This window comes from Elephantulus edwardii, unplaced genomic scaffold (assembly GCF_000299155.1).
Source record: "Elephantulus edwardii isolate Elephantulus edwardi_28Jun2011 unplaced genomic scaffold, EleEdw1.0 scaffold00224, whole genome shotgun sequence".
NCBI lineage: Eukaryota > Metazoa > Chordata > Mammalia > Macroscelidea > Macroscelididae > Elephantulus > Elephantulus edwardii.
The window spans coordinates 1,613,646-1,624,343 of NW_006399974.1; the positions used below are offsets into that span (position 1 = coordinate 1,613,646).

Consider the following 10,698-nt stretch of genomic DNA (forward strand, 5'->3'; position numbering starts at 1 on the left):
AAGACCAGATGAGTTGTGGGAGGATGTCAAAGATATCATTCAGGAAGAGTGTAAACAGTCATTACAAAGATAGAAGAGAAAGAAAAGACCAAAATGGATGTCAGAAGAACTTAATCTGTACACTGAGCAAATTATTCAAGGAGCCAAACTCTAAGAGGAAGAAAGTGGCATCAAGATTGGAGGAAGAATTATTAACCATCTGCCTTATGCTGATGTGTGTGAGGAGCACTTGGAACACTGGCTGCAGAAGATCAAAGACTACAGTCTTCCCTAGGGATTGCATTTCAACATCAAGAAAACAAAAATCTTCACCACAAGACCAATAAGTAATATGATTATTGTTGCTGTGTACTATTGGGTTGGAACCGTACATAGCTGACCCTCCAGTAGATTTTTAGAGGCAGTAAATAGTATGGGAAAAGACCACATACCTTTGCATTGGCGGTTCAAATCCTTACCACTAAGCCATAATGGAGAAAAGACTGAAGTTGTCAACAATTTTATCTTACTTTGATCCACAATCAACACTCCTTGTGCCAGCAGTCAGGATCAAGAGAGATATTACATTGGGCAAGTCAACTTTCTAGGCCCTCTTCAAATTACTGAGGAGCAATGACAACCATTTGAAGATTAATGTGTGCCTCATTCAGTCAAGGTCTTTTCAATCACTTGCTATACATCTGAGAGCTGGACAATGAATAAAGATGGCAGAAGAAAATTCATGCCTTTGAGTTGTGATGTTAGAAAAGAGTAGTTAATATTCCATGAATTGTTAAAAGAACAACATATATATCTTGGCGAAAGTGCAGCCAGATACAACCTTGCTTGCAGAAAGTGAAAAGAGCTTGAAACGTTTGCTACAGAAGATAAAACCTTTCAATATGGTTTTAATTTCAGGATCAAGAAACTAAGAATTCTTACTACTGGCCAATAGGTAACATCATGATGGAGAAAAGAGTAAAGTTATCAAGTTTTTTGTTTTGTTTGGATCCATAATCAACACCAGTGGTGGCAGCAGTCAAGAAATTAGAAGACATGCTGCAATAGAGAAATCTTATGTCAAGTAGTTCTCCAAAATTCTAAAAAAACCCAAAGGTGTTGGTTTAAAGACTAAGGTGAACTTGATTCAAGTCATGGCATTTTCAATTACTTAGTCTGAAAGTTTGATAATGAATAAAAATGACTGAAGAAGTATATTGGTGAAGAGTACTGACTATCCCATGGACTGCTGATAGACTACATAAATTTGCCTTTGAGGAAACACAAACAGGGAATACCTTAAACTCAAGGATGTTAAAACTTTGATATAGTTAGGGAACGGGGTCAGGAGGGACCAGTTCTTAAAAATAAGACATACTGGGAAAGATAGAGAGTCATAGAAAGAGGGAAAGAGGAAGACTCTCAACGAGATGTAGTGACACAGTGACTATAACAATAAACCCAAGCATATTAGAGATTGGGGCAACAAAGCAACATAGGGCAAGGTCCTGAACTGTTGTTTATATGGTTACTCTGACTCATAGTTGACTTGATAGTACCCAACAACAACAGCAAAGGGTGGACCTGAGTTGGAGTTGACTTGATGGCGACTGGTTAGTTCAGTCTTTGCTCTTCACCAGTCAATTCTTTATATCTGCCTCACTTTCTCTTGTGCATACTATGAAGTTGAATAGAACCACTCTCAATTATGAACCAAGAGGGGTTTCTTAGGAATTGGACCTTATACAACTAGGGAAGAAGTCCAGAAGAGAGGATTATATTTGCAGAAAGATTATATACATGGTACACTATTTACATCAAGATAAACACAAAGTGGGTGTCCATACATTTGGCTTCTTAGCTGAAAGATAATTTGTTATGAGCATAGCCTCGTGTCTTCAACTTGGCAGATACAAAGATACTCACATAACACAGAAAGCAGAAATGTTCAATAGGTGTTACAAAAGGGGACACAAAATCAGATGAAGCCATCTAGTGCAGGTTCAAAGGACATGGAAATGTAAGTGGAGCAGACCACAGACTTTGTTATTAGGGGCTACCTAATTAAGACATTAATGCTGTGTGTGCATAATAAAGAAGTGTTGCCTGCAAGGTGGGTTGGATGAAACTCAAGGACTGACAGCATGGAGGTTCCATTAACTGTCTATCGATCTTAAGATTTCAAAAGATCAGTTCAAATTTCAGCAGCTTTTGTTGTTGGAGAGCATGCATGGTTGTTTTACACTAAAATGATATAAAATATAATGCATATGATTGGTTGTATAGAGCGTAAGATACATAGATACATGAATGAAACACAATGTATATAGTATTGTGTAAAATACAAAGTACATGTACAAAAAAGATAAAATGAGAATTTTTCAAATTTGTTAAAATTATAAACATACATAATTAGCTTAACAAGTCCTCAGCAGGATAAATGGAGGGAAACTCCAATGTATATCATAATAAAACTTATCAGAAACAATTATATTCATTATTTCATTCAAATGAAAAAAAATCACACACAAAGAAATAAAAATTAATTATTCAATTAAAGGGCAGCCAAAAGGAAAATCATCTGTACAGTGCTGGAGGAAGACCAACAGTATCCAGGAACAAAACAAACAGAATGGAAAAATAATGACCGTCATCTCAGGATTCTTTATCAAGTAAAAACATGTTTCAAAGAGACAGACTAGATATACGTATTTTAAGAGAGTAAGTCTAAATCTTATACAGATAACCCCTTTACAAGAAATGCTAAGGGAAGTCTTTAGAGTGATAAAAAACCATGATAGCTGAAAATTCAACTTTAAATAAAGATGTGAAATAGATACTAATTCTATTGGTGGTGGTGGTTGTTGTTGATTGCCATCGAATTCCACATAACTCATTGCAACTCCATGAACCAAAGACCTGAGACCTTTCTATAACTATCATATGTCCAAATTCATAGTTTCCAGAGGCATGTGGTTTAGGAATTGGATGTCACTCCTGCTTCCCAACCTGTTTTAAAACTGGGAGCTCCACCAAACACTGTCCACCATGGGCAGCCATTATGACTTTTGATATCCCAAAGGTAAAATTTGAACATCAGCAAACCCAGATTACCTCAGCAGAGCAAACTGATAGAAGAGTGCAGTATGATTTAGAAGAATGTTCCTCCAAATTATAGTAGCAAAGGATTAAAAGATCCTTCAGACACAATTTATTAAATTTGAGGGTCCTCCAGGAGGTTTTGTTAACCCTACACAAGAGGCTTTAGCAATAATAAAAAAGAAAAAAACTCACAATGATCCTCAACCAAAACAAGAGAGCCCATCTTACAGAGTCCAGTTGCTTCACCCAGTTTCCAAAATGGATACAAGGGCTTGGCTTTAAATGCAAGTGTCCTCCTGGAGGTCTTGTTAATTCTAAGAAGCTTAAACAATGAAACAATCCACAAAGATCCTCAAGAAAAACAAGAGTGCCATTATACAGAGTTGAGCCAATGGAGGACAAAATGAAAGACAAGGGCTTGGCAATATGTATTGTTGTTGTTGTTGTTAAGTACCATCTAGTACTGATGCCATAAACAAAAGATTTTAACCTTGTTCTATAACTATTGTCCTTTCTCTAAGTTCATAGAGTTTCTACAGGCAGGTTTAGGAAGTGAATGCCATTCCTGCTTCCAAGCCTGTCTTAATCTGTTAGCTAACCAGATATTGTCAACCATGTGTAACCATTATGGCACTTGACTAAGATAAATATTATTTGTTCAACAGATATTTACAGAGTTATTACCTGTCAGGCTTCATTCCATTCATTGAGTTTCCAATGATTGATGAGCCCCAATCTCTACTTCCAAAGAATCTTGCAGTCTAATGAGCATGACAGTCCAATAAATCTACATTTTGCTGATGAAGACTCTGAAATTCTACAATAATGCAAATTGAGTAATTAATCCAAACACACAGATTTTACAGGATGCTGAGATCAAGACTTAAATGCCAATATTACGTCTCTAAGCCAATTCTTAAAATGGCTATTCTAAGTAATATTGTTACTTCTTTTTTTGGCTCACTGGATTGAAAAAGATGTGAAATAAAACAAGGATCAAACAGGAGTCTCTACTGGAGCTAAATTTTTACAAAAAGAGCTTGCCTTTGTTATTTCTAGGAGTCAGCTCCCAACTCACAGCAACCTGATGTACCACAGACCCAAACACTGGCAGCTCCTGCACCATAATCACAATCACCAGTGTTCTTGAACCCCTGGTGCAGTCACTGTGTCAATCTATCTTACTGTGGTTCTTCCTCTTTCCCCCGACATCTGAGCTTTTCCAAGGATGGCATCCTTATGTAAGGCCTAACCTTTGTAGTTGTTGTGGTGTGCCGGTGAGTTGGAACCAACTCACAGCTGACCCTCCAGTGGGTTTTCTGAGGCAGTAAATCACACTAGATGGACTAGAGACACTAGAGGAGACTATCCATCCTTATTATACAGAGAAGCTGGTGGATTTTGAACTTCATGCCTTTGGGATTGCAGAGCAGTTTACAAGTAGGCCACCGGATCTCTCTCAGTAAGAAGGAAGGGGGGGGGCGATTAAGAAATTGTATTTATGATGCAAACTACACAGGTTACTTAGACCTGTAAGTTGATGAGCTAAAAAATATTTAAAACATTATTGTGGGGTTTTTTGTGTGTCATCGAGTCACCTGAATCTCTCAGCAATCCTATGAACATTAGCTCTGAAACCTGTCCTATCCTGGGCCAATCTCATCATCTCCGACAGACCTAATCCCATTTCTCCAGTCACTGAGTCAATCCATCTTATCCTGAGTCTTCCTCTCCTGTGTTATACCTCCACCCCCTTTCAAGCACGATGTCCCTCTTTAAGGACTAGTCCCCATGGCCATGAGCCCAAAGTGTGTGAGATGGAGCCTCAGAATCCTTGCCTCCAGGAAGCAGTCTGCTTTCACCCTCTCTAAGACAGACTTGTTTGTTCTCCTGGCATTCCACAGTATGTCCAACACTCTTCTTTAGCACCAAAACTCATAAACATTAACCTTCCTGTAATCCTTAGTTATTGTCCATCTCTCGGATGAATAGCAAGTAATGGTGAAGACCATGGCCTGGATCAGGCACACCTTAGTCTCTAGATTGACATTGTTGCTCTTCAGTACTCTTTTCCTAATTAAAATTTTCATTAAAAGAGAATTGCTTAAAATTAACATCTTAACAGGGTGTTATTATTGTTGCTAGGTGGAAAATTGACTAAGAGATCTGAATCTTGTTTTGTCCTGCCCTAGCCTCACAGTCTCTGATATGCTTGAAGACTACCATTTATATATTGGAGCATTGATAGCATTTAAGTATATATTGCTAGGCTAAAGACCATTTATTTGAATTCACCAGCTCCTTTGTGTGGGAGGGTTGTAGCAGTTTGCTTCTAAAAAGATTATAAGTTTAGACATCATATGGGACAAGCTAATTCTGTGTTGTAGACTTGCTATATCAGAATTTATTGGACAACAGTGGCCTAAGTTTTAAAAATTATATAGCACAACATTTTAAATGAATAAGAACATATGAATGGAAAGTGTACTTGCATCATTGTTAAATTATTCAGGGATTATATTTTACAAGTGAATATTGCATTTAGGAATAATATTACAAGTAATATTACCTGAAGACAGATTGTAGTACGTTGAAAATAATGTAAAAAATAGAGCAATAACATGAGAAAACAAAACACAAAAAACAAATAGCAAAAACACCCTACAAAAAACCAAACAACAATAAAATAATAAGCTAGAAGAGGAGATAAAAATGAAATATTAAAAAGATCAATTATTCTAAAAAAATTTTAAAAATGGAAGAACAGATGATATAAATTGACAGCAAATAGGAAGGGGATGCACTTAAACAGAACATAAAAGTTATAATAAATACAAAGAGAATAAAGGTTAGTATTAGAGGTCAAATAAAAACCATGAAGTGGCTATGCAGTTTGCTTATTTTTTTTACATTTTATTTTGTTAATTTTAATGAACATTTATAGACACTTTGGATTTTCATTCAGACACTTTTTTTCATTACTTATTTTATTATTTATATTCTTTATTATTTATTTTATTGGATCCGAGTTCTCCTCCTTCAACAGCAAAGTGTCTGGTGGATTGGAACCACATGCCTCTGGGATTGCAGTGCAGCTTCTTGCCATTAAACCACCAGAGGTACCTTACTGTGTAGTTTTGATAAGAAATATAGATAGCTTAGGAGTAAAAGAATGAAAATGTTATGTAATATAAATGGCATAATAATTTTATGTCATCATACAAAATAGACTTCTAGACAAGAAATATTATTAGAGATTAAAACAGATTAAAATTATCAGTTCACTAAGGAGATACAACAACATTATACCGGAATGAATTTATGATCAGATTCATTCATTCATCTAATCTGATTAAACAGAAATAAAAATATATTTAAAAATTACACAGTGATATTGACATTATCTCAGAGGAGGTAGGTTGGGGTTTTTTTTAGAAGTAAGCAGAAAAATCAATAATGATATAGGAATCTTAAAACACAGAATCAATTTGACCTAAATAACAATTTGTAGAACACTGCACCAAAAACAGCACCATAAAAATTATTTTAAATGGTTTTTTCTGAGCTATATTCTGGACTTTAAAATAACTCTTCACACATCTCAAAATATTGAAATACAGTCTATTCACTGAGAACAGTTGAATTAAACTAGAAATAGCGAAAGATTTCAAAAAACTTAGAAATGAATGCTCCTAAATGTCCCGTGTATAAACAATATAAGTTAGAACACATTTTGAACTAAATGATTATTAAAATAGCCCATAGAAAAAATCTTCAGTAGCTAAAACTTTGTTCACTCACTCACTCACTGCTATCAAGTCAAGACTGACACGTAGCTGACCTCTTGTGAGGTTTCAGAGTTTCAGAGTTTTCAGTAAACCTCACAGGAGGAGATTGTCTTTTTCCCAAAGAGCAGCTGGTGTATTTGAACAACTGACCTCCTGGTTGGTAGCACAACGCCTTAGAGGCTGCAGGTGATAGAAATTAAAAGAAACATTAAGTTTAAACAGAGTAATATCTAAAAAATAAAAGCTAAAACGATAAAACTTCTAGAATAAAGCATTTGAGACAATCTTCACACTTTTGAAATAGGTAAATAATAAGTAAAGCACAAAAAAGAACGTGAAAAATTAGTAAGCTGAACTTTGTGTGAAAAGTAAAAATGTCTACTTGTTAAAATATATCATTAAGAAAATAAAAAGGGTGAGGCCTGGAAGTGCCAGCCCGGACCAGTCCTGGGGTCCTGGGCTGCGACCCTGAGTCTGCACCCCTGAGCCTGCACTGCACCCAGAGGCACAGCTGGCTGGATAGGCCCCTGAGCCCGAATCAGAAACCGTATCCCGTGGAGCTAAGATCAGAATGTTCCGCTTCGTTAGGGACAGGAGCCCTATGATTCCATGTTCCTGATGAACCTCTTTGCCATTCACAGTCAGCATATGAGCAGAATGCTGTCAGGTAGCTTTAGATAGATCCCCTACCTCAGCATCACAGATGACAGCATGCCAGCAACCAGACCTGCCAGCCGCAGGATGCAGGCTGGGGCAGTGTCTCCTTTTGGGATGCTGGCAATGTCAGGTGACTTCGTGGACATGTTTAGAATGATGAACGACATGATTGGGAACGTGGAACACATGACAGCTGGAGGCCTTTTTTCCCCTCCACTGTCATTTCCTATTCTAATACGCGGGATGGTGCTCCCAAAGTCTATCAAGAGATATCAGAAATGCGCTTAGCACCAGGCGGCATCCAGGAGACTTGGAGGACCGTACGAGACTCAGTGGACTAGAGCAGATGTCCACTGGGCATCATATTTGAGATAAGGCTCACATCCTCCAGCGTTCCCGAGATCATCGTACAGGGGCACCAGGAAGAGCAGCATCATTTGATGATAGTGGTGGAGGGAAACGCCTTCTGGGATTTCGATGGCATGAGGCTTCAGGGGATGCGGGACAACCAGGTGAGGGGCCCCCCCGCCCTGGCTATACAGGGAACTGAGGATTCCCCCTCCAGACAATCCCAACACTAATGACTGATGAAAGCCCCAGGCCCTCAGCCTCTCTGGTACAAACTGTGAGAGGCTGAGAAGTCATCCCCTAAGATAACTCTGCCCTCCAACTCCTACTCCCCAATTTAATATTAAATTAACAGGCAAGCTGGGGGTCTCAGGAAGAACTTTTCACAGCCCTTTTACCTATTTTTCTGTCTTTAATTATCATGTTATAATGACTCTTCCTGTATACACTAACTTGACTTTTCACTTTGCTGATCTACCATCCTTTCACTTCCCCCATTCTGCTCTTACCATGCAGTGAAGGAAAGGGTCTTTGGGGGTAAGGTCCTGGTCTTTCATCCTTCATGTCTCCTGGGTCTTCACCTACATCTTCCTCAGAGCCCCTGCTACAGCGGCTGCAGCCCTGGTTGAGGACTGTGGTAGGAGAGGTCTAGTCTCATTCCCAAGTCTTCATCTTCAACTCACCCTCACACATCACACAAATCTTCCCTATTCCCTTCCTTGCTTTTATTTTTATTTGTGCAACATGTAACTTGGTGTTTATGGAATAAAGAAGGACGGAAAAAAGAAGAAAGAAAAGAAAAAGGACAAGTTACAGAGAGGAAGAACAAATCTCAATCTGTTCCGTCCTAATATGTCATCTGTTGAGTGATTTATATACAGAACTCATTTAAATAGTGACAATATTTAGTCAGTATTAAATAACAATTAAAATTTAGCAAGAAAATTAAAGATGCCTTAAACAAAAGAAGATTCGCAAGAATATGATAGGAGTATCTAAATATGTTCAATATATTTAGTCCGTGTTATTGTTGTTGTTAAGTGCCGTCGAAATGTTGACGACTCATAGCAACCCCATGAACGAAAGACCTGAATACTTATGTAACTTTCATCATGTTTCCAAGTTCTTAGAGTTTCCATAGGAAAATACAAATGAAAATTCCAGTCAGAATTATTACATATTCGTTTGAATGACAAGATTGTGGGCCAAGAAGACTTTTCATATAGTGCTGATAAGAATGTGAAATAGTCAACCTACTTTTACAATTCAGTTTCACTTTTTTTTAAACACTAACAAAACAATTCCACTTTGGGAATTTATGAAAGAAAAAAACTATATGCCCATAAAAGACTTGTAAGCAGATATTTTTAGCAACTTATTATTCTTATTGAGAGCTCCAAAGGAAAAACATGTAAATATTCTTTTTCAGTTGAATGGCTAACTAAGCTGTACTACTCAGCAATAAAAAGGAACAAATTACAGACCTAAGCAACAACATGAAAGAAGTTTAAAAACTTGTGCTTATCAAAGTTCTCATAAAAGAATGTACTGCATTGTTCCGTTTGTGTAAAAATCTAGAGTGGATTAATCTGGTCTAAAAAAAAAAAGCAGATCAATGATTGCCTAAGGTGGTAGGTTGAGAGAATAGGGAAGGTGTATGTATTAATTTACAGGAATGTGCTAACAAAATACTGCAAACTGGACTGTTTTTTATTAAAATAGAAATGTATCATGATTTAGGATACTGAGAATCTCATGTTGATTTCCTCTCACGCTTTAAGAATGAATATGTTCCATCAATTACTCCTACATTTATAATTTTTTTAATTAATTTTAAAGAAAGTTTACAGAGCTTAGGGTTTCCCGTCATTCATTGTTGCTCTTTTCTCCCCACCCAGTCCTTGCTCCCCGCCCCCGCCCCGTCCCTTCACTCTTCTCTTTGAAAAGTAAAAGAAAAACTCTTTCACTGTTATGCAATCACTTCCCCCAATTCCACTCCACTGTGCAGACTTCATTATGGATTCCTGTAATGACAATGACAGTAATACCCAATCATATATCCCTTTTAAACAGTTCTCTCCCTCATCTGTTTCAATGCAATATACTTCATTCCTCCCCTCCTTCTGTCTTCCCTCAACCCCATTGTCAGTCGTTGTCAGTCGCGTTTTACAACAGTGACCCTATGCAATATTTGTCCTTTTACAACTGAGATATTTCACTCAGCATAATGTCCTCTAGGGTCATCCATTTTGAATAATATATCATGAGTTTCTTGTTTCTCAGTGCTGCATAATATTCCATTGCATGATTATACCAGAGCTTCTTTATCCATTCATTTGTTGATGGGCACTTGGGTTGTTTCCAGCTCTTCACTATTGTGAACAGTCACAATGAACATGGGTGTGCATATATCTGCTTGGGTGGCAGTTATGGTTTCTTTAGGGTACATTCCCAATAGTGGAATTGCTGGGTCAAATGGTATTTCTATTGGCAACTTTTTGAGAAAGTGCCATACGGCCTTCCATAGTGGTTGCATCACGCAGCAACAGTGAATAAGAGTTCCGGTTTCTCCACAACCTCGCCAACATTTGATGTTTGCTGTTCTGTTAAATTTTTATATTCTTACTGGGGTCAGATGATATTCATAGTTTTTTTTTTTTCTTTCCCCCCCTTTTTTGTATTTTTATTTTTGTTTGTTTTGTTTCTTTTCTTCTTGTCTTCTTCTCATAGTTGTTTTGATTTGCATCTATCTTAGAGCTAGGGATTTTGAACATTTCTTCATGTGTTTGTTTGCCATCTGAATGTCTTCTTTGGGGAAGTGTCT

The 10,698-nt window shown here is 37.3% G+C and overlaps 1 pseudogene; it reads left to right on the forward strand.

Annotated features, from left to right (window-relative positions):
• Positions 1-7,440: 7,440 nt before the first annotated feature.
• On the forward strand, positions 7,441-8,076 carry LOC102849699 (annotated as a pseudogene).
• Positions 8,077-10,698: the final 2,622 nt, after the last annotated feature.